At 40.8% G+C, this 22887-nt stretch overlaps 1 protein-coding gene across 15 annotated transcripts in view; it reads right to left on the reverse strand.

Annotated features, from left to right (window-relative positions):
* Window positions 1-22887, reverse strand: part of UNC5D (unc-5 netrin receptor D) — a 599258-nt gene that overhangs the window by 283025 nt on the left and 293346 nt on the right. The window contains exon 1 of one of the 15 annotated variants that reach the window (XM_072950290.1): window positions 21603-21689. The exons of 13 other annotated variants lie outside the window; for them this stretch is intronic. The gene's annotated coding sequence lies outside the window, so the exon portion shown is untranslated. Of the gene's footprint in view, window positions 1-10983; window positions 11000-21602; window positions 21690-22887 lie in introns of those variants that run through there. One more of the 15 variants, XM_072950292.1, reaches the window with a different exon arrangement.

The raw sequence follows: 22887 nt of genomic DNA on the forward strand, positions 1-22887 counted from the left end.
CGGGGGGGGCGGGGTAGAGGGTGGGAAGGGATAGACTGGGATTTCAAAATTGTAGAACAGATAAACAAGATTACACTGTATAGCACAGGGAAATATACACAAAATGTTATGATAAATCACAGAGAAAAAAAATGTGACAATGAGTGTGTATATGTCCATGTATGACTGAAAAATTGTACTGAACACTGGAATTTGACACAACACTGTAAAATGATTATGAATCAATAAAAATGTAAAAAAAAAAATCCTCAGTACTATATATAAACAACAAGTTTATACTGTGTAGCACAGGGAACTATATTCAGTATCTTGTAGTAACTTATGGCTAAAAAGAATATGAAAATTAATATATGTATATTCCTATATGATTGTACTGTACACCAGATGTTGACACAACATTGTAAACTGACTATACTTCAATAAAAATACATTAAAAAAAAAAAAGAATCAAAGCCTCTCAAAGACTAACAAACAATTTATTAGAAATTCCAGGTGACTTCCTGCCCCAGGTTTGAGGCAAAGCAGGCTTACTGGCATGTGTGTACGCCTCATCATCAGAAGGCAGGAATAAAGCCCTGCAAAGCCTCTCAGGGCAAACAGCATGGGTTAGTCAGAAAACGCAGCCATCCAGGACCGAAGGTATTTCTATAAACAACATTCCTATTTCTGAGCTCCAGAGACAAACACCATTTCTCTATGTCATTCTAAAAAGACACTACACCCTTCAAAGAGTCGCCCTTTATTTCACTCAGAAAATTTTCCCAAATCCTCTTGTACAATGACTAGTTTGAAATGTAATTTAAATAAACTCAATAGCTAAGAGTAAGGAATGCAATGTAATTCAACCAATAGAGCCTTAACTCCCTAATGATCTAATTAAAAGCAGGTTAAAAAATATCGTACTTGACTTTTTGCTTCCTCGGATACCTCACACTTGATCAAAAGCACAGAATGTTTAATGTTATTAACATGTTTCAATACCATCAGCTTCAGATCTGATATTCAAAAACATTTAAAATAAAACTCAAACTGAGGATCAGAACTCAGTTGATTTCTCCTTTCAGAGACATATATGCCTCTAAGTAAAACATGGTCTTCTGCTTGGAATTTGGTTCCCTTATGGACTAATAACCTTAGCAGCAAACAGTGATGGTTGAGAAACAGAGGACACTGAAATAGGAATCTTAGTGAAAACAGATACTGAACACTAAGTTTGCTTATATGTTTTTATCAGAATATCAAAGCACAACACTGCGACATTTTTGTCAAAAAGCCACTTGTACAAGCTGATGAAGGAAAGCGGGCTTTCATGTGTTTCTAACCTACAGATGGTTATCTGGTGACCAACTGTTTAGCCACCAACCTAAAAGAACAAAGTCTGCATATCAACATTTCAACTAAGGCTCCTGTGGTCGTTTTCTCGTGGTGGCTCACACAGGGTCTGACCACTGTAAACCAAGCTAAATCAAAATCAAAAACTACTTAAGTGGTAAACCTATCTGTGGGCCATAGCAAGGAAGAACACTGGTAAGTGCATGAATTATGAATCTGCATCCAGGTCCTTCTTAAAAATCAATTATCTGATGATTAAATAAGGCCTTTTATCTATCTTCATTAGTGATGTCAGCTCTCCTGGCATAGAATTCAAAATTCCTTATAAATATTCACTTTTGTTTATCAATGCTCATGTTCAAAGACTGTCTTCCTACTCAAACCATGAGTTTTGGGAATAGAAATATAAATAGAAACTCAATAAAAATGGTTAATTACCTCCATCTGTGTGATAACCAGCAAACCTTCAAGACATGGTAGTTATATGGTATTTTTAACTTGCACTGTGTATCTAGATGTTATGAGTGTTAATTAATGGACATTTGGTAAAAAGTATAGAGTAAATATGATGTTAGATTTCTGGTCCATGAGACTCTGAATGTAGCTGGTTTTCAGTTACTATTACTTTTTTTTTCTTTTCTGTTGCTTAATAGCCACCCATGATTGTCTGACTGGGTACCAGAATAGACTGTGCATAGCTCTATTCAATTTTTCTACACACACACACACCAATTCAAGAATTCTTTCTGAACAAAAGCATCATTAGCGACAGCATTTTTAAACAATAAGCATCATGAATATCATCTGTGAAGAAAGAAAAGCTGATTTTCAATGTGATACAGACTTTAAAATTATGCAGGTAAATACCCAAATGCTATGTAATGGCTGATGAAGGGATAAAAAGGAAAAAAGAAGATAAAATATGAGTTCCAGCTTATGGAATAACTACTATGGTAAATAAAAAGGACATTCTTAAACTACAAAGGAAAAGGCTACATTCTAAGGTTTAAACACATTAAAGTTAGGCCCTTGAATAACTTCAACACTGAGTGAAATGAATCACAAAAGCAGACAAATATCTTTTAAAGGACAAAGAAAATTATCCTAGAAGATTTGGAGAAGTGTCTTAAGTGCATCACATCAGATAAAACAGAAGGATCCACAAGGGAGCTGCCTGGTCAATGCAATGGATACTGACATTCAAAGGAATGCCCTGCTAGAATGATCACAGAAGGAATGAGATGCGGCCACTGGAGAGATGGGCCTAATCTAGAGTAAGGGAGGGGAAAAAAGGGGGGCGGGGGGAGCAAAATGGAAATCGTATCAATGCCAGAAGGGGAGAGCAAAGCATCACAACTCAACATCCAAACCCTGGGCTGTGAAGCTTGAAAGAAATACAAAGATACATTATGTATAATCCTTCAATTATTTTTCCAGCCTGAGCTTTGAGGAGAAAATAAACAGGAAAGAACTGCTGTAGACAGAGGCTGTCTTAATTTTCAGGAGAGGTGTGAACTTCACTTGAGGCTCATCTAGGACCAGAGTTCTTGCCGAAGGCAGGGCCAGAGAAAACAGAAGGGAAACTTAGCTTGGAAATAAGTTAAGGGAAGATGCTTGTCAGCGGTGGAGTTGAGGACAGACACTGCTCTAACCCCATGTCATGAGGTTCCAAGGTAAGAGGCCAGGGAGCACTCCTGTATCACAACAATTCCCTTTCCTCCCGTCTGTCTTCATACACAAGCCCCAAGTTACGTTCCTGGGAAAATACTGATATGAATGAAAGATCATCAGTCACCCAATTCTAGATGGGAAGAAAATTCTTCAGGTATTTAGGGGGACACATTTATAGCTAGATGAATCAACTAAAACCCAGAGAGGTGAGGCGTCTAGTTGATGTCACAGGAGAGCCAGGACTAGAGCTCAGATATCCCTTCCTCAGCGCTGGGATTTTGCGATTCCAGGGTCCCCATAAAGGTCCATGGTCCAACCCGCTGAACCTCAAAACTTGTGTTTGCAGCAGAGTCATTTGAAGGCTGGTTAAAAGGTGATGCCGGAAACACTGATCCTAACGTAATAGCAAGAGACAGCATGCAGGCCTGAGCCAGAAAGAGCCATCCAGCTCTTACATAGCACACCCCACCTTAAATCCAACACAAGTGATGTTCATCGAGGTTTCTGTGTGCAAGATATCACCTGACGGAGAGTTAAGGATGAGAAAGCACTGCCCTCAAAGAGCTTCCAATCTAGTGACTACACTTATTTCAGGCCAAGCATCCAATGGGCGCTCTACAAGCAGAAGTTGAAAATGATGGTGCTAGAAATCTGCCAGTCAGTGCTCAACAGATGTTCCAGAAAGAAACGATACCTCTCCAACTATAATGTGGGTCGCCAACTCCCCACATATGCTCAAGAACAGAAATGAAGAGGGGGTCATTATGGTTGTAAGACAAGTGTCAACAGCATATAAGTGCCACAATTTTTAAAAACTTGGAACAAGAAATAAGGCCCCAGACCAATTTGTCCCCACTTCATTTCCTTGTTAAAACAAAATGTACAAGAGTCAGAAGGTTTGGGGGATAAGTAATTCTGGAAGAAGCAAATGGAATCTGATTATTATCCAGACACCTTCCACCATCCAGGGTCCTTAGTTGAGAATGCTGACTTGAGATGTCCTTCATCTCATTCTTAGATCTATAGGAAGCTCTTGAGCTTGTGAAAGGAACTGTCAACTTCTGGATGAGTGCCCACTGTGGTGCGATGGTTGGGAAAAAATAAGTAGGTGAGGGACATGACCACCCACCCATCCTCTCATCATCCATCCATCCATTCATTCAACTAATACTGAATGCTCACCATACGCCAAGGCGCTATTCTGAAGTTTGCTGACACAGAAGTAAATAAAGCTTACAAAAATCCCTGTCTTCTTGGAATTTACCTTCTACAATATGTTTGGATTTCCTAGACGATAACTCTCTAGTTGGTCATTTCCCTTTCATTTTCCTTTTGTTCCTTACCCCCCACAGGTGAGCTTGACAGGCCTATTTCCAGATTCTACATGGTCTCTCATTCCTCCCACGTTGTCAGTTGAGGTTGACACTTTCCCTTTAATCGAGGTCATCAGCTCACTCGTTTCCTGGATGTTCTGTCACCGACTGTCAAGGCAATCACACAGAAAGAAGTACATTCTACAAAGGACAACTTGAATATTACTTTCACATCCCATTTGCTTGGTTCACTGCTCCATCAGCCTGGCAGGAATGACAACGTTGGTTTACCTCCATAATTCATGCTTCTTTCTCACACACCTGTGTCACTGAATCCCTATGGGAAAGTCAGCTTCCAACAATCCACCTTTATACAATACCTTCCATCTGAACGTCCTCATTTTCCATCTTTTATTCTTCCTCACTCTACTCACAATTCTTTATGTCAGGATAAGTAATGTACCATGGAAAGGTCCAGGAGGAGAGGAAAGTTGGGTTCTATATTCATCTCGGCAGCTAAATACTTCTGAGACTTTAAGCACATCATAAACAAGAACTACTCGACCGGGTAGGGTACAGCTCAGTGGTAGAGTGCATGCTAAGCATGCATGAGGTCCTGAGTTCAATCCCCAGTACCTCCTTTAAAAATCAACAAATAAAACCTACTTGCCTCCCACCAAAACAAAAACAAAATACACAAAAAAAGAATCACTCATATTTCCCTCATTTATGGACTGCTCTCTAGTCCAGTGCTTACCAGACCCTCTCCCGCCTGTAAGTGCAGGTCCTAAACGACCACTGCTCACCTCTGCACCTGCACCCTCCCCCTAACTAAGCCCCCAAACCCTTCACCATGAAGTTTTTCCTGACCTACAGGAATAGCAACATGTTCCTTGAGGTCATCATCTTGTCTACATACACAAATCTCAAGACTCTTTTTGCTTCCTTATAATAGATGCAATCCCTGGTTTCTGCTTAAGTGGAAAACTTCAAACACTACACACTTGAGATCCATCTTACAGACTATTTACACGTTGTTCTTGTTGTCTTAACTCCTGAAAGACAAGACTCTGAAAATTCAACAGATATCCTTGCCCAGGCTTGAATCACAAAGCAAACACTGACATGTTTGCTTGTTTTGTTTTAATTTATATAGCCATTAAGTGTTTGGCAGTAACCCACAATAAGGCATCAATAAACCTCACTGTAATGGGAGCTTCCTCTTTTAATAACTCAGTGGATCTTTAAATACTCACCAAACACCACATTCTACCATAGCCATCAGGCAAAAATTGTCCACCAGTTTATGTTTGTTTAATTCATTAAGTAAAAGATAAAAAGTAGTTGTCTACTACATCTCTAACGTTCCTAGATCCCAGAATATTAATTCTTAGTCACAATGGAGGAAACAAGGATACACACCAAGAAAAAGATGTAATACGATATATGATAAAGCAATATTTGGATGTTTTGACTATTTTTCTTTGGGTATTGTTTTAGGGTCCACTGGGGGCCTCGAATTAACACAGTAAAGAATTATGTGTCTTCCCCAATGGTTTACACATTGGTTTGCAAGGTGTTACAATTCATTTTAATTATGAGAGCCTTCACCGAATGCCTTCTTAGCTAAAATATGGTGAATTTTATGCAGTGCCTTCCAGTTGCAGGGATGGGGATGGCAGGAAAGTGCTTTGTTCAATTCCTGAATTCTCTATTCCTTGTGAAACACTTTAAATGTTTCACGTTCAAATCTTCCACAGCATAAAATAAATATAGAGAGATTTATTAACTTAAGGACTCTCTGGGAATGGTCCCTCCCTGGATATGAAACAGATGTGAGGTGACGAGGATGTTAGTGACTAAACATTATCTGTCACTTCTAGATGCAGAGCAAAGTCACCAAATAGTCCTTCTCAGGCAACAGCTCTGAAGGAGAGGTGGCGGTTGGGTCGACAGGCTGTGATCAAGGAATGGGCTCCACAGTACTGGTTGAATGGAAATCCTAGGTCAAGCGCTGGGAAGTCTATTAGCTTGCAATGTGACCTTGAAACGTTTCTGGGTCAGTTTTTGTAGTTACAAAATGGAACTCAACCTCCAAGAGTGGTTGTGAAGCTTAAGTGAGATGATCTCTATGGAAGCACATTTTCATCATGCAGGTAGGACAAAGGGCCTTGAGGGGGCGGGGCGGTGGAATGGTTCTCACTCTTAGCTGCCACCTGGTGCTTCACGAGTAAAAGCCTTGCCAACTCCATGCTAATTCTTTTCACTACCTGTATGTGTGTGTGTCTTCTGTACACAGATAAACCACAACCTCCTTGATCAGAATCCATAATTCACTTTCCCACAGACCAACAGAGTGTAATGACCAGGAGAAAAGAGGCTTAATATTTACTTTATTTATAAAAAATTAACAGATATGTTATGTTTTGGTCATAAAGACATAAAAGAGGAGAGTCTTTCCCTAAGATCCTGAATACCATCTTGTGGTGTTTCCAAACCATTTTAATCAGGCCTACACGAACAAATGCCCCAGTTAATCGTAATTATTAGACTGTGTTTGCCTTCTTGATTACTAGTTATATTTACTGTTTTGTCCTCAGCTTCTGGATGACTATTTGTTCATGATTTTACTTCATATTCTGCTGGAAAGTCATTTCACAATCACATCCAAAAAAGTATTTACTGAGACCAGTGGTTTGCCCAATACTATGTTTACAACATCCTTCATCAATGGTACCCAGAAGACAAGGAAGAGCTTAGCAATTAAGTTGCAATCATGCACTCAAGAAGGGCAAGAAGTTCCAGCATCCTTTCCTGCATCTCCACATCCCAAGAAAATGCTGCTGCCACATACCTAAATCTCCCATCGTATTTTGTGATTTCTTAAGGTGTAAAAACTGTGATGCATGTCAGGCATAAATGTAATAATGTGGTCAGGAGATCTGATTTTGAGCTGAAAACCTTATATTGACCACCTAGGTCCTCTCAGGAAAATGCTTTATAGTTTCCTTCAGATGCCCTTCTTCGGTTGAATGGAAATATTATGCAGATTCCTAACATCTACCTTCGCTGCCAGATAAGGAGTAGTTAATGCTATCAAGCTCCTGGAATGGTAGGGAAATAAAGGCACAGAAATGATATCAAGCAGGTATTCTGAATTTGAGCTATTCTGAGTTATTAAATCAAGGCTGCATAATTTCCTCCTCCCCCTCTCCCCCAAAATATATATGCAGTCAATATGGGCTATTCCAGTAAAAGGTGGCAGTGTTTTTGGTAACTTATAGGTTCCTTAGCTCAGCTGCTGAAAATACTAATTTATTTACTACTACCAATGAATGGATACTAGCCCAAGTGCTTTCTATGCATTATTTTATTTATTCTAACTTGCAAGATAACACAATTAGACATGTATTATTCTCACCTTAAAGATGAAGAAATTGAGCCTCATGGACCCTTAATGAACTGCCAAAGTTTAAGTTGAATCTAGTTGGCTCTAAATTTTAAGCAAGTATATGTCATCCTGATAATTAGAAGTTTTTCCCTATGCCAGTCTGAAATGAATGTTGTTCATAAAACTTGTATTCTTTGATCAGAAGAAGCTAATAGCTCCTGTCACATCACTAGAGCATTTTTAACTTGCTGAGAAAGGTGTAATAATAGATTATTTCACATCATTATCAGCCACCACCCTCTGCAACTCCCACCTTCCACACGGCATGAACATTCTCCCTTTCTGGCTGCGGCTGCGGCAGCTTCTCTGGCTATATTTCTCCCATTCCTAACTCCATTTAATAAGGGCCCTCCCATCTCCCTAAGCACTGCTACACCCTGTTTTCTTCTAACCCACCTGTTAATGCAGCATGTTGAAGAGAAGAATCCTAATTAAGAACTCATTAGCACCGTCCCATGGAAATCACACCTACTTTGCCAGGAGGTGTTCAGAGACGCCATGTGTTGAAATTCACGAATGATAGCCAAATGTGACTCTAGTCGCTTTGCAAGATTCAAAGTCCCAGAGCAATTTACTGCCACTAGCCAGGTGATAAGCCAGTTAGTGCTGGAAAGTATTCTGGGTGGTCACACAGCTTCAAAGAATGGAGACCCTCCCGACTTCCACAGAAACAATCCCTCTAGGAGACAGAGGCCACAGACAACAGCAGTACTAACATGCGGGTTGCATTTGGGCAAAGGAGAGCCCAGGATTTAACATCCAACTGTGATGGCTCATTCCGTCTTAAAAAAAAAAAAAAAAGAGGGCTGAAATACAACTTTTACCACAATGAGCTATTTTATCCAACATAAAGGAGGATTATGGTTTCCCAGAAAGTGAAGGCAAAGAGAAGTACTGACTGGTAAAAAGATTGTCTGATGGTCAGAAGTACCTTCCTCTCTCCATTTTCCCGAGGCTTTATTTTCAGGTGTTCTCAATGATTCTTTCATTCCTCTCTGATCAACCTAAGCCTCCAGGTGAAGTTAGTTTCATTGACTACTGAGTTGGGAGTGCCATCCCAATGTTGAGGAATTTATCCGACTAAAATCACCAGCAGGTAAGGTCTGTTCTAATATTAGTTTAAGTTGGGGTTATTATCCTTAAGGAAGAAGTTGGCACATTTCTGAGTTTCTTTTAAAGACGTTTACAAATTCATAAAAAGTGTGTGTATGTGTATCCTTTAGATAACATCAGGGAATTTTAGATTTGGTAGGAGGGAGAACAAGACATCGAAGGTCATCGAATACCACTTTCCACCCAAACTTTCCCTAAAAAGGAATCATTCAGCTTTTGAGGGAAAGGCTTTGGTTATCAGGAGCTTTACTCTGATTTACACAGCTCTTGTGTGATAATGCTCTGTGATGGTGAGTGAACTCTACCTCCTAACAGCACCTGCCCTTATGTTCTAGTTTTGCCCAAAAATGCCACACTGAAGATAATTTTCTCCCTTATCTGAATTTCTTTAAATATTTGCATACAGTTATAAGTTACTCAAACAACCCTGATATTTTGGGGGAGGGGTGCTATCATGGTGTCATTATGGCTGGGATGTTTTCAGATATAAAATAATGGCCCTGGATTACTCTGAATATCAACGCTGCTTACCTAAGGGGATGAATCCAGTAGGTTTATGTATTTCAGCTGAATTTAAGTTATCTTCCACCCCGCCTTCATAGCTTAACTTGTGCTTTCAAACTGTCAATCCACCCACTTTGAAACCAACTAACTTGGTATGTCCACACACCTCCCACACATCCCTCTTTTCATCTTCCCAGAACACAGTTCCATGACAAACATGGTATTGGCAAGAACAGAACAGGTAGCTTTAGCTGAATTCTCTAGAGAGAACATCAGGCGTTAGAAACTAACCATTCATTGCTTAATGAAAAAACAACTGGCACCTGAATTAGGGGCAATTTTTAAGGCAGGCATCTTAAGAACTGTTGAGGACATAAGAGTTTATGAACTTACACGTTCAAAAGCTGCTTGTCAGAAGCAGCTTCAGAAGACATCATAAATGGCTTCACATGCTAATTTTATTACAGCCCTACCTGCTCACACAACCTGGAATTTCGCCCCTTGTCAAGAGTCTCTAGGAGAGAGCATCTTCGACTTTAATTTGTTTTCCAATTGAAAAAGTGAAGTTAGATTGCAGCAAGTAAGGCAATTTCCACATTTTTCTCCTGACCTCTTGCTAAAGGAACACAGAAAATGTACTCTACATGATTCAACTATTCTAAGACACAATCCATCATCAACCCACACTGTACTTGTGAACCTGCAGTTATGCTGTTTACAGAAGTCCTGTTAGGTAAACATTTAACACATGTGCACACCAATGTTTATTTAAAAATGGTCAATGACATTTTCATTATATAAACTTTTAAAAACATCCTAAACTGACTGTAAATACAGGATTGAAATTCCAACTCGTTTTCAATTAAAAAGGACTGAATTTGTTTTTGAAAGAGGTCAAGGAGAAATGATCTCATGGGCTAATAAAAACTATTTGTTTTCAAGGAAACATCTCCATCTTGTGGGCATTTAGGACCCATCTTTAGCACCACCGCCAATGTGTTGCATTTTTACAATTTGATTCGAAAAAGCACTGGCTTGAATGGAAAGCTTTTACGAGGCGGGACGACGATAAATGATACACGGATCTTATTTTCGGGGCACTCACAATTCAAGGTTAAAGAGATACACGGTATATAATAAAAGAGAAAGTGCTGATACGAGCCCTAAGGTTTCAGATAAGCAAGTTGACTGCAGGGCTCTGGGAAGGCTTGGAGCAGCTGAGATTTACACCAGGCCTGCGGGTCTTTACTAGACTTTAGTAAGTCGGTGTCAAGCAGCAGCTTACTCACAACATTTCCAACAGTGAGTAAAAGCACGAAGGGCTTGTATTCGTTCCCTGCTGTTGCTGTAACGAATTACTTACTACAAACTTGGTGGCTTAAAACACAAACTCATTATTATCTCAGCGTCGAGAAGCCCAACACGGGTCCCGTTAGGCCAAAGCCAAGCGTCAGCAAGGCTGTGTTTCTCTCTGGAGGTTCCAGGAGAGAGTCCGTCTCCTTGCTTTCTCCGCATTCTAAAAGCTACTCTCTAAATCAACCGCAAGAAAAAATGTTTAAGTAAAAACGAATATTAATATAAAATAAAAGCTACTCACACGTCTTGACTCCGGACCCCTTCCTCCTCCGTCAGGTTCCCCTCACGTCTCGGCACCGGGACCGCCTCCTACGCTCCCCTCTGACGCACTTCCGCTGCCTCCCGCTTCCGCTTCGCTTTTAAAGACGCGTGTAATTACACTGGGCCCGCCTGAGCCATCCAGGCTCCGCCCCCTAATTTAAGGGCAGCTGATCAGCACCCCCAATTTTATCTGCAGCCTTAATTCCCCTTTTCCATGGAGCCTACCCAATTCACAGGTTCCAGGGATTAGGACCTGGGCAGGGAGGGGAGGGCATCATTCTGCTTAATTGCAGTGGGAGAAAACCATCATAAGACAGTGATGGGTAGATGGCGTTTCACAGAAAGAAACAAGGATGAAAGGGGAGATAAAACTGGACATGTGAGAACTGCAACTCCTCAGAGGCTTTTGAGCACGGAGAAATGTTATTTGATCTTGTGGGGAAGACTACAACCTTGGCAGAGGAACGGAGGAGGGGCTGAAGGAGGGCTCTGCCGGGCTGGGGGAGGAGGCCCACGGGAATAGGATGGAGGAGCCCAGGTGGTTACTATCAAGGGTCTGAACTGACTGATTGTGCGAAGGAAACAGCAGATGCGAAAAACACCATAAAGGAGGAAAAGACAAGATTTGTACTGTAACCTGGGTTCTGGAGGGGAGAAAGGAGGAGTCTAACGTCACTCAAATTTCAAATGTGAGAAAAATGATTCTGTTGTCAGAGTTTGAGAACATAGTAGATATTTCATAAGTGGAGGGTCTGTGACCGAGGGGCTGGAGGTAGGATTCAAGGCAGGTTTACTTTAAACTATAGGAGTCAGGAAGATAGAACAGGAAGGCTAGATGGACTATGAACATAAAGAGTCAAAAAACGTACCTCCAAAGACTGCCTCCAATGGAAGGGTGCACAAGGAAAAAGGCTAAGAGAAAGTTAAGGAAGACTCAAGGACAAGATCGCTTAAAGGAAAAAAAATAAGGAAAAAGTTGAGAGTGCAGATATGCTAAGCAAGTAAAAAAGAAGACTTCCAAACCCGGAAAATTCCACTTAAATAAGCTGGACACCCCAGTGCTAGAGTAGTAGTAATCCAGCTTTACCAAGGCCTTTCCCTGGGTGACAGTAATCTATCACATACTACAAATAAACACAGGGCTGAAACTACTGGCGTGGGAATTATCAGCCAATGCTTTCCTGATCAATCAGTGCAAGCTGAAAACGCTGCAAGTAACTGTGAGAAAGTTGTCATCAAAGCATAATGATGGTCAACTTTTATTGGGAATTTTCTACTTTCCAGTCACCATTTTAAGTACTTTACAAGTAGTTAAACAAACTGTTTGAATATATATACTATCCAGGCACTATACCAGGTGCTGAGGATTTATCAATAACCAAACAGACAAAATTGCTATCTCTACGAAGCATCCATCTAACAGTCCTGTAACACAGGTCTTATTATTACTGTTTTCTAGATGAGTTACCTGCAGCAGGTATTGCTGACACAGCCAAGAGAGGGAGAGCAGGAGGCAAAGCCAGGCAGTCTGGCTTTAGAGTAACCACGGCAGGTACTGACTCTTGCAAAAAATCAGTATCCAGTGTGGAAAAAAGTGATACCTAACAGACTTTTGAAAGTAGTTGTATTTCCATATTAGCTTTAGCAGCTTTCTAGATTTACATAAATGTCCTATTTACTTATGTACTTTCTCTCTTGTAACTTTTTTTCTTTAAGCTGATAGCTATGCCAATAAAGAAAACACATCCAAGGACTCCTCAAAGAGCAGCAGAGAGAGTGGTAGAAATAGAACATCACCTCAGTTTGTGGGAACACATTCAGGCAACGCTGTGACAGATGCAAATCCAATCAGAAATGTTTTTAACATCTACCTAAGAAATTGTCATTCTACCACAAGAGAAACATTTGTTAAGAATACAGGTCCAACTTCTATCCAATCCAAAGAAGTATCAGAAGTATTATAGAAGGGTGTGACGTTCTAGAGGGGAAGACATCCCACATCATAAGAAAGTATCAACAATGAGGAAACTGTTACTTAAATCTGAGGTTGGAACTAAAAAATCAAATCTCTTAAGTTCCGGGATCTCTATTGCACCCATCATTCGGGTAACATCTTAGGCAAGAATCGAGCTGTTTGTTCCACCCTGTTCTTTTGGGTCCTTAAATCACCAGTGCTAGGATAGGGACCCCATTTCCCTTGGTAAGATATTTTCTTTCTCTTACTGGGTAGAAGTGTCATTTAATGCCAGAGAAATTTAGAATAAAATACAAAATCAATAAAGTAAATCAGTCTCAGCATATTACCATTGTTTGTTAAATTTAATATTTTGTGTATAACTGGTATTTTAAATACACCATTTGTATGGTTTAAGAAAATTCAGCATTATAGAATATCTAAGAGATCCTCTTTACGATTTAAGTTTTTAATGATGCATAATTGGATAAGTTTAAAACTGTATGTTTAAGCTGGTAGCTCTAAGAACATTCTTCTAAAGTTACAAGTAATACAATAACATGCAGAAGAATTAAGATCTACCATATTTATACCTTTAATTTATGATATTTACAAATGTTATTTAAGCACTGGGGAGTTTATTTGTTAGACAATTTAAGTACTTAAAAAGAAAATCGAATATATTAAATTTAGAAGTGCAGTTTAAAATATTTAAGTGATTTAATTAACTAGATGGCTTTAAAAAAACCCATTTAAAAGCAATTGCTAAGGTTGCTGGATTTAGTAAAAGAATAATGAGATTTGTAAATTAAATTTAAAGGCTTACGAAAGAACTCTGGTTTTGAATTCGTAATTTTAATAAATCAAATATGAATATTCAAAAGTGAAAGTAGCCCTTAAATAAAATCTTTCTAAGCATTAAAGCCATGGTTAAGGACACCAAAAAGCTCACCCGGACATCATGCACTACTTAGGATGTCTGTTTCCATTCCATAATCAATGGTATTATAAAAAGCCTGGATTAAAGAAGCTCTGAAATCCCTTCCAGCTCCTTCGAAGCATCTGAAGGTCTGTGTCTGGTCTGCTGGGCAGTTTGTTAGTTTATTCATAGTTGGTCATATTTACAGTCTTTTACAAAGGGCAACTGGGTCAAATTTCAATTCTTATCACAGAACCATGGTTATAACCTCAAGCAAGTTCTTTCCCGTGTACTGTTATCTGCCCTCTCCCATGAGAAGCCAACTCCCCAGCACCTGATCACTGGGGTGTCGTGAGGACCAAGGAAGCAGTGTTTCTTCATTCATGTAGAGATTGTATCTCTCAAAGATGTGCTTGTAACAACTTCCCTTTCTCTTGCTTGCTCCTGCGATGCTCAACAATATGTGTGAACAACATTCAAAGGGTGGGGTGGTTGCATATCCTCTCCAGCAGGAATAGAATTGCTATTACTATGTGTTACGACCATTCATGGTCCTGTATGTTGGATTTTTTCACCTCCTCCAGATGATGGATGGGCCCGCCATCATTTCACACAGCTCTGCTCTGCTTCTGCTCTTGGAACCTTTCCAGAAACAACCCTGAACATCACTCCTCTTCATCAGGGTGCAGCACAGATATAGGAGATTCAGAACGTAAGTAGTGTGGTCGCGTGAGAGGTAAAGATGCCAAAGACAGGGAGCTCTGGAATTAAAACACCCCAGCTCATCTACAGAAACAGCAGAATATGGAATTTGCCAACAAATGTCCTTCATTAAACATCCATCCTCAGCCCAACTCACTCATCACTATGCCTGTCAAAGAGTGTCACGCACTGCAGCTTCCAGCCAACAACCCAGGTACCTAACTCATCATGACAACCACGTCAACAATGCTGTAGCCTCCACTGAGGGGTCTTGTTCTAGAACTGCCACACCTCACATTCACAACATGGTGTCACTTCCAGCAATCCCAAGCACGGGAATCTAATCTGCTTCATTTTCACCTAAACGCAAGAGTGCAATAATAATAGGGCAAAGATCTGCTCAGGAACCAATAATGCAACTCATCCTGACCACACTTCCACTCTTTGCTAGCCCGGAAAATAGAAATAGAATGATCTGGTGTTGCCGATGGTGGGTGAGGACGAGTGAGCCTCCAAAAAGGCATTGAAGTAAAGGGAAAGCATGATCCAAATTAGCCTGAAGGGCATGTGCACAGAGTAGAGCAAGAAAGAGAGAAAAACAGCAGAAAGAGACAGATAAGGGGAAAAAATCTGTCTCCAATGTGCAAGCAAAGGCTTCAAGCAGCTTGCAGACCTCTCACGAGTTTGGGACCACACACAAAACAAGAGGGGGAAGGAGGCACAAGTGATAAATAAAACATACCCTCAAAGATCAATGAATAAAAATTAATTGGCGTTGTGGTTTAGCACTGTAGCCATTGCATTTCCTCGGTTTAAACCTTATCTACCCAGGGGACTGGTAGTCATTTGAAGCCATGTATATTTCAGAGGTTTTGTGGTCCCGGGGAAATTTCAAGTTAACAAGTCCAGGCTTTGCACCTCATGCGGCAGCATCTGGAGTACTTCCTGATGTGGAGTTGGTTGTAACCAGCATTTCCACGAGGAATCTTGCATCCTGGTGTCTCTCAAACTGTCAAGACAGTCCCCTGGGGAGATTATAACCTCTTTTAGGAAAGCAAGCCTCAGGATTATTTTGAAAAAGGGGAATGCTTCCCCCCTCTGATGCTCAGAAAGCACCAGACCAATTAAGAATCTTTTAACTTTGCTGGGAGTAAAAACTATTTGATAATCTGCGTTGTATAAACTTGCCATTGTATATGGAAAAATGAGCTTATGTTTCCTCTCCCTTCAGTCCAAACTTCCAAGCCATTCAGGGATCAGCTCTCCCACTCAGATGAGCCAGCCGACGCTCACCGGCTGCTCTCACCACTGCCAACCTTGACGAGTTACAGAGCTGAATCCTACAGGACAGGACCCTCCCGTTTAGTTACAATTGTCAAAGGGCCAGGGCAGATCTAAAAATACCTAATGAGATCTATGTTCATGCAAATGTTTGTCAGTTACAGAAAGACTGTCCAATGGCATAAAATCAACCTAAAAATATCTGCAACAACATGTTAGAAATCAAAACAGAAGGCTCATTAGTGCAACAGAAAGGGTGTAGGTTTGAAATAAGATGCTTTTTCATTTGACAGTATAAGTGGATTTCACCCCCTAATCATGAAGCACCCCTCCCCCTTTTAAAGATAACATCCACATCACCTAATCTGATAAATAATGCATTGGGGATGGTGGCAGGTTTGTAAATGCTCTGCTAGAGATTGTGGGGCTATGCATCTTCTTAATTCTTCCCTGTCTAATACATGCCGCGACCTTCAGCTCTGTGATTTGAACATCTGGCCTCAAATGTCAAAAGGCTTGAGCAGAGAGCCTGGCAAATCCAGCGACGTGTGATTGGATTCGCCGCAAATTCCAGAATTAATGTGTGTTCAACAAGCAGTTATACTTCAATAACATTGCAGCATGAAAGAAAAATGGGGCCAAGAATTTAAAAATTGAAATGTTATTAGCCTGCTTCTCCTTGTTATTGGCAACCCATCATTTCCGGTTAGAGGTTTAGCATGGCTGCTTCAAATTCTCCAGCCTGATCTAACCGAGATGCCCCAAATGAATGAATATAACAGTCTCGCGTCCGCAAAAGAAACCAAAGGGTGTCCTCCACAAGGCGCAAGAACTACTTGTGAAATCAGACAAATTAGCCTCTTTGATAATACACTCCCCTCTCCTCATACCATGCCCTGCAAAAGAGCTAGGAAAAATAAATTATGAATACATCAATCAGTGACTTCAACTGGGCTACTCTGCCAGCTCATGGACCTTCTGAAATGCTTTCCCACACATGCATGGGAATGCAGGCCAAGAGAGAGAGAAAAAAAAAAAATGGATGAAACTGCCACTTATTTGGATGAGTAAGAAATAACAGGAAAACCCAATAAAGTCTGAAGCTTGCATTACGCACCTTGTCTTTAAAAAGGGTACTCATAACTGTTTTATCTCATTGCTTTCCTTTTGGAGCACATCTCTGACTCTGGACGTGTACCAGCCAACCATTCCCCACACCCCTGGGCTCTGCTCCTGGTGCACCTGCTTTCATCCACCTAGAAGTCTCTTGTTATTTAAGATGGACATTCCTTAGTGGCATAAAAGTGGGGGCTTTCCATGCCAGTCTTGTTTTCTTACTTGTTTTCCTTTAGATTCTATTAATTAAAGATTCCCTGTTGGAGTGAGGAGGGACTGAATCCCACGGCCAACAGGTCAGCGCCGGTGGCCTCGGGAAAAGCAGCGCTCTCCAGCCGCCAATCACGGTGCGCCCTCCGCGGCAAGCAGCTGGCAGGGTCTGTACCCACTAGTAGCCGTGATTCTCTGCGGAACGTATCCTGACAATCACTTGCGCTAAATTACAGAACTCATTTCTGGGTTCATTATTCCCCTGGGAGGGAAAGGTATTGGTGGGCATGTCTGTGCCAGAAAATAGCTTCTCCAGGAGGGCAGTGAGACTCCTCTTCTGTGCAACGAAGGGGTTGCACTGGGCAATCCCCAAGGTCCTGCTCCAGCATCCTGTTCTGTAGGAGTGGGGACCCTCCTACGTCCACGTTTTTAAGTAGCCGAGCAGGCAGCAAAGCTCTTTAGCCATCCCCTTAATCTCGATGCCCAGTCCACCAGAGAGTTGATCAACCAGTGAAACCTTCACAAGGTCTTCACAGGATGCTCCGTGCCTCACTGCCAATTTGGGGGGGGGGGTAGTTAATTGGGTTTGTTTGTTTATTTAATGGAGGTACTGGGGATTGAACCCTAGCTCCTCAGGCATGCTAAGCACGCACTCTACTACTGAGCTATAACCTCTCCCTTACTTCCAATTTGAATAGGTCTTTGGAAAAAAATCACCGCCCAATTTTTCTTTCATGAGATTCTTGGATGGATGACTTAGGATTGGGTAGAAATTTTAAATTATTTTTTACTATTGTACTTTAAAAATTCTCTTTTTTTTTACTATTTTTATTACTATTTTACTATTTTAATAAGCTCCTTCATTCAAAAGTAATGATTGAGTCCGTATTGTGAAGACACTAGGTTGAGCACTAGGAGAAAGACAGTAAAAAAGACCCAGTCAGTGTTCTCAGGCAGATTCTTTTGTCCACTGGGATCCTAAAGGACTCAGAAGATAAGTACCCTAAGAATGCATTAAAACAGCAGAGAACTGCCCTCTGACATGTCCCCTCCCGCATGGATTTGGGGCACTAGACACCATTCCAACCCTTCTCCAATTCAGAATCAGGCTCCATGTCCCTGCCTGCAAATAGCACCCAAACCGAAAGGTTAAGTATGTTTCAAACCGGTTGAAAGACTCATTCAACAAGGGAATGCCTTAGGGACAGAAAGTAGAGTGAAGGTTACCGGGGCTGGGGTGGGATGGGAAACAGGGGTTACTGTTTAATTCGTACACAGTTTCAGTTTGGAATGCTGAAAAATTCCTGGAGACGAGTAGGGGTGATGGTTGCCCACACTGTGACTGTAATTAATGTTACTAAATTTACCCTTAAAAATGTTAAAATGGTAAATAAATAAATAAACAAACAAATAAGGGAATGCTTGGTTCTATTCCAGTAGAACCACTGTGCCTATCAGTGAAGCTATATTCAAACTTGTTCCCTTGGGGACGGTCAGTGGGATGGTAAGAACCAACAGTAGTTGTGGACAGTTAGACCCTGGCCACTGTTATCCTGCTAGGACAGAGAAGGAAAAATAATAAAAGGAGGAAGAGGTCAGAGGTCAGAATCTGAAGTTTACCAGTTCTTAAACTGGGAGGGCCTCCAGTCCCAGGACAGAAGAAAGCTGAAACACTAGGAGACTAAAGAATCTTTCCAACTACAACCGGAATCAGGAAATGTCAATTAATTTTTTTTAAAAAAATTAATACTAAGCAAATGACAGAGAGAGAAAGGGAAAGAATTATGTATTTATTACATGCCAGTCATTTTGCGGGCTATCCCATTAACTCCTCAGAGCAACCCTGAGTAAGGACAGGCATGATTATCTCCTTACCAGAGGAGGAAAATATGAAAACTTACTTAAGAACGTCTCTTAATAAATCTCAGCCATAACCCTAACCTGTGTGTGAAGGCACAACAAGTAAAATAGAGAGAGGCATTCTGTGCATTACATGGATCACAGCTGCCAAGGAAGTTAAAAGTGAGATACGCTTTTAGTGGGCATGATCGTGTGGACACTCCGGAGAGGGGTCCCATGCCCACCCCATAAATCCTGTTTCCCATTCTCCTTTCCTAACAAGCCAGAGAACTTTACTAAGGAGCATTAAACTTATTTAATTCAGGAAGGCTCAGTATTAACATTACCAAGCAGCATTAAGGTCCAGATTCCTATGGAATGAGGGAGGCACTACTGAATTTTACAACTCTTAATTTTTAACAAGTATTCTGACAGATAAGGTCAATGACATCAATAGCTCTTTTTCCCACAGCCCATTGTGGCCAGGCAGGTCCCACCTCACCTACCATGATGTTACTTTAAAGTGATGCTGTGACAAGCCATGCTCAGTGTTTTCCTAAAGGGTATTACCCCTCCATTCTTACAGTGCTTTAAGGACACGATGCTAACTATTAGGTAGAAATGAGGACATGCAACTAAATATTAACCCTCTAAGGTACCCACAAACAGGAGCTAATTTCACCCAAACTTCTCTAAATGTTGTGACTTCTTGTGTCCTTGGGTAGTGAATCTCCGAGTGTGCCCTTTCACCCAGCAGCCACAGTGCCACCCAGAAATGCAATTTCTTGGCTCCATCGTAGACCTACAGAATCAGAAATATTGGGGTAGGATTCAGCAATCCGTGTTTAACAAGCCCTCTGGGTGTTTTTGATACACACTCAAGTTTGAGAACCACCAGGCTAAGGAGAGCAATAGTCTAGGAGCCCAGGTCCTAAATAAGAGGGGGAAAAATTAGAAGATCCACTGAATTACTAACATGCTAACAAAATTCCTTCTGTTACATGGAATCAGAAATACGCTTGCCTCTTTTGACAAATAGATTTCTCTTTCTTAAAATAAAAAAAAAAAATCTGAATTATGCAAGCCATTGGGGGTTTACCTTAACTGCTAGGAAGTTCAGTCTCTAAATACCTGGCTATTTTGCATATTTGTTTCACAACAGCCAGCTTGGACTTTTTGCATGATATTAGAATATCCATTTCTAGTTTAAAAACTTTACTTTGTAGAAGAATACTATGGTTAGGAAGGTCAGACATTTATTGCTATTTTATGAAATATAGTTACTTTATATCTGAAAGCAGGATAAGATAGACAGATAGATAGACAGACAGAAAGACAGACTGATGGATAGCACGTTACCTTCTATATATTTAGTAATTCACTGGAGCAAATCTGAACTCTATAGCCCCTAAACGTTTACCTCTGCTACACTGTCAACCACATGAGAACAAGAAGTAAGCCTTATGAATGAAAGTGCTCAATAAATGTCTGTTGAATGACAGAATAAAATCTCTAATGTGGGGTATTCTTCCTTTAGACGCAGACTTACAAATGAGCTCTAGAGAAGGCTTCTCAAGTCAGAAAAGAGAAGTTGCCAAATGACAATTCTTCACCAGGGTAGAAGAGGTACAACTTTCCCTACACACTTTTAAGTTCGGGAATGGGGTCAGCAGATTAAACTGACAAAAAGCCAGATTAACAGGAGAAAAGGCCCACAAATCTTACTCATGTTTTAAACGTTTATGCACATGGGGGCTTCACAGAAAAGAAGTGAAAACTCAAAGAAGTTAGGCTTGAGAGCTTCTATGCCATTTGAACAAAGGGTGATCCATTGTGTTGAAGAGACTAGGCAAAGGAAAAGGGGTTTGAGCTTCTACGGGTAGTAAACTATGAAAACGGAAATATACAGGGAAACTAACAGAAGCTAATAATGATGTTAATAATGTTTGTGCAAACTTATCTCAGGGCTGACTTTCCATCTCCAGAGATAACGGGTTTGGAAGAGGAGACAAGGACACCTTCACAAAGGGAAATTTATGCCCTGCTTCTAGGCAGACCAGGACAGCACACAGCTCTTCCGCTGTTAACTTTCTCAACAGCCTTCAGCTCAAAAATAATGCCAAAGTAGGGTATGTTGGGGTGCCCTATTCCAATTGCCTTCAGCTGAATCGTTGAATTGAGTAAAGAGAACGCCTCTGTTTGCTGGTTCTCTTCTCGTGTGTTCCTGTGTGCAGCCTCTTTTAAGATCTGCAGCCATGCCTGTCTAGGCTGGAGAGGTTCAAGAACATCTCAACAGTCATGGATACCCCTTTCCACCACTGTTCTACATCACATGGGACACTGAGGCACAAGAGGGAGGACTGGTCAGGTTGGTGGATCACATAGTATGTCATAAACCCAGGACACCAGGATCCAGCTGTATCATGTGCAATGAAATGTGCTATGCAATCACAAGGAAGCAGTTTCAGTATTTGTTGTTATTGTTGTTTTGGCTTTCATCTGTTTCCCCAATTCTGTATTTTTCTGCCATTGGGAAAAACAGGAGGTAAGGAAGAAGGAGGAAAGAAAAAGATGGCTTACAAGAAACAAAGCCAGTCCTTTTCACTGAGTGTGGGCAGGAGGTTAATTTTATGCTCCAGCTCCAGGAAGATGAGGAATATCCTTGTAGGCAGCAGAGTGGGTGGGTGGCAGATGTCTCCCTCTGCCTTTTGGAAACACACGTTCAAACGTGGAGTCCCGACTGTGCTACCCCTTGACATGCAAAGCAGCGAAGAGGTCTGTAGAGAGGGAACAGAGACTGAAAAAGAACTAGGGCAAACCACAATTAGGAGCAGAAATTGACTGAGAAAATGCCAGAAGGCTTTATCCTCTCTTTTCTCCATTTCCCTAATACAATTTTACAACTAAACATTAAAAAACAAACAAAAAAAGAATGATTCTCTTATTTGATTTGCTCTTCTCTTAATCAGTCTTGAGACTCTTTTGTCAAGATGCTCCCCGTATGTCCCTCAAGTTATAAGCATCAACTTATGTCAGATTATAACAGATTGCTGAGACTGTAGGTGGCCAGAAATTGGAACTTTCACAGGCAATGCCACACCCTTCCAAGTTAACTTTGCCTCTGCAGTGCTCCCACTTTTCAAGGCCCTCAAGATATAACACATTCGCGCTATAAATCTTAAATCTCCATTTTGATTGAATGTAGAACCACTGGGCACCACTGGTAATCACTGAAAAAGAACTCTGGAATTCTGGGATGATAATTCATGGCTCTCAGTACCAGCAAATGCTGTTGGAGACAGGAACAGAAATTCAAATTAAAAAATTCAACTTCATCCTCATGCCGTTCATCTGAGGTCAGTAATTAAATAGATTTCCCTCACTTTCCAATGAAGACATCCAGCATTCAAAAAAGTGGCTGTGGGCATTCTACTGATATTTGCATAAGTGTGAGAGCCAGAAGCCTGCAGGACAAATGCATTATTTAATTTTCCACTATCACACTCTAAACAGCTTTTCTGGACTCTAGACATCAATTTGTTCCAATACCAAAGGCCCCAGTGGAAAAAAGATATGAAAATATTCAAAGTAAACTAATGCCTCTGAAAATCTTCTATGAGAAGACTAATGCCTCCACGTGAAGAGGCCATCAGTCTATTATCTTTCCATTAGAAACCTTTCACATAAGTCCATTTGGACAATAAATACCTGGGGCTCATGGAACGGTAGTCCGTAATACCCATTTATTTTACTATGTAATGGCCTTCTTTGTCTGCATGTCTTGTGCAGATTCATCAGCAGCACTGGCGTGTGTGTGTGTGTGTGTGTGTGTGTGTGTGTGTGTGTTGTGCGCGAGCTTTAAATC

Source organism: Vicugna pacos, chromosome 26, assembly GCF_048564905.1.
Source record: "Vicugna pacos chromosome 26, VicPac4, whole genome shotgun sequence".
Classification (NCBI taxonomy): domain Eukaryota; kingdom Metazoa; phylum Chordata; class Mammalia; order Artiodactyla; family Camelidae; genus Vicugna; species Vicugna pacos.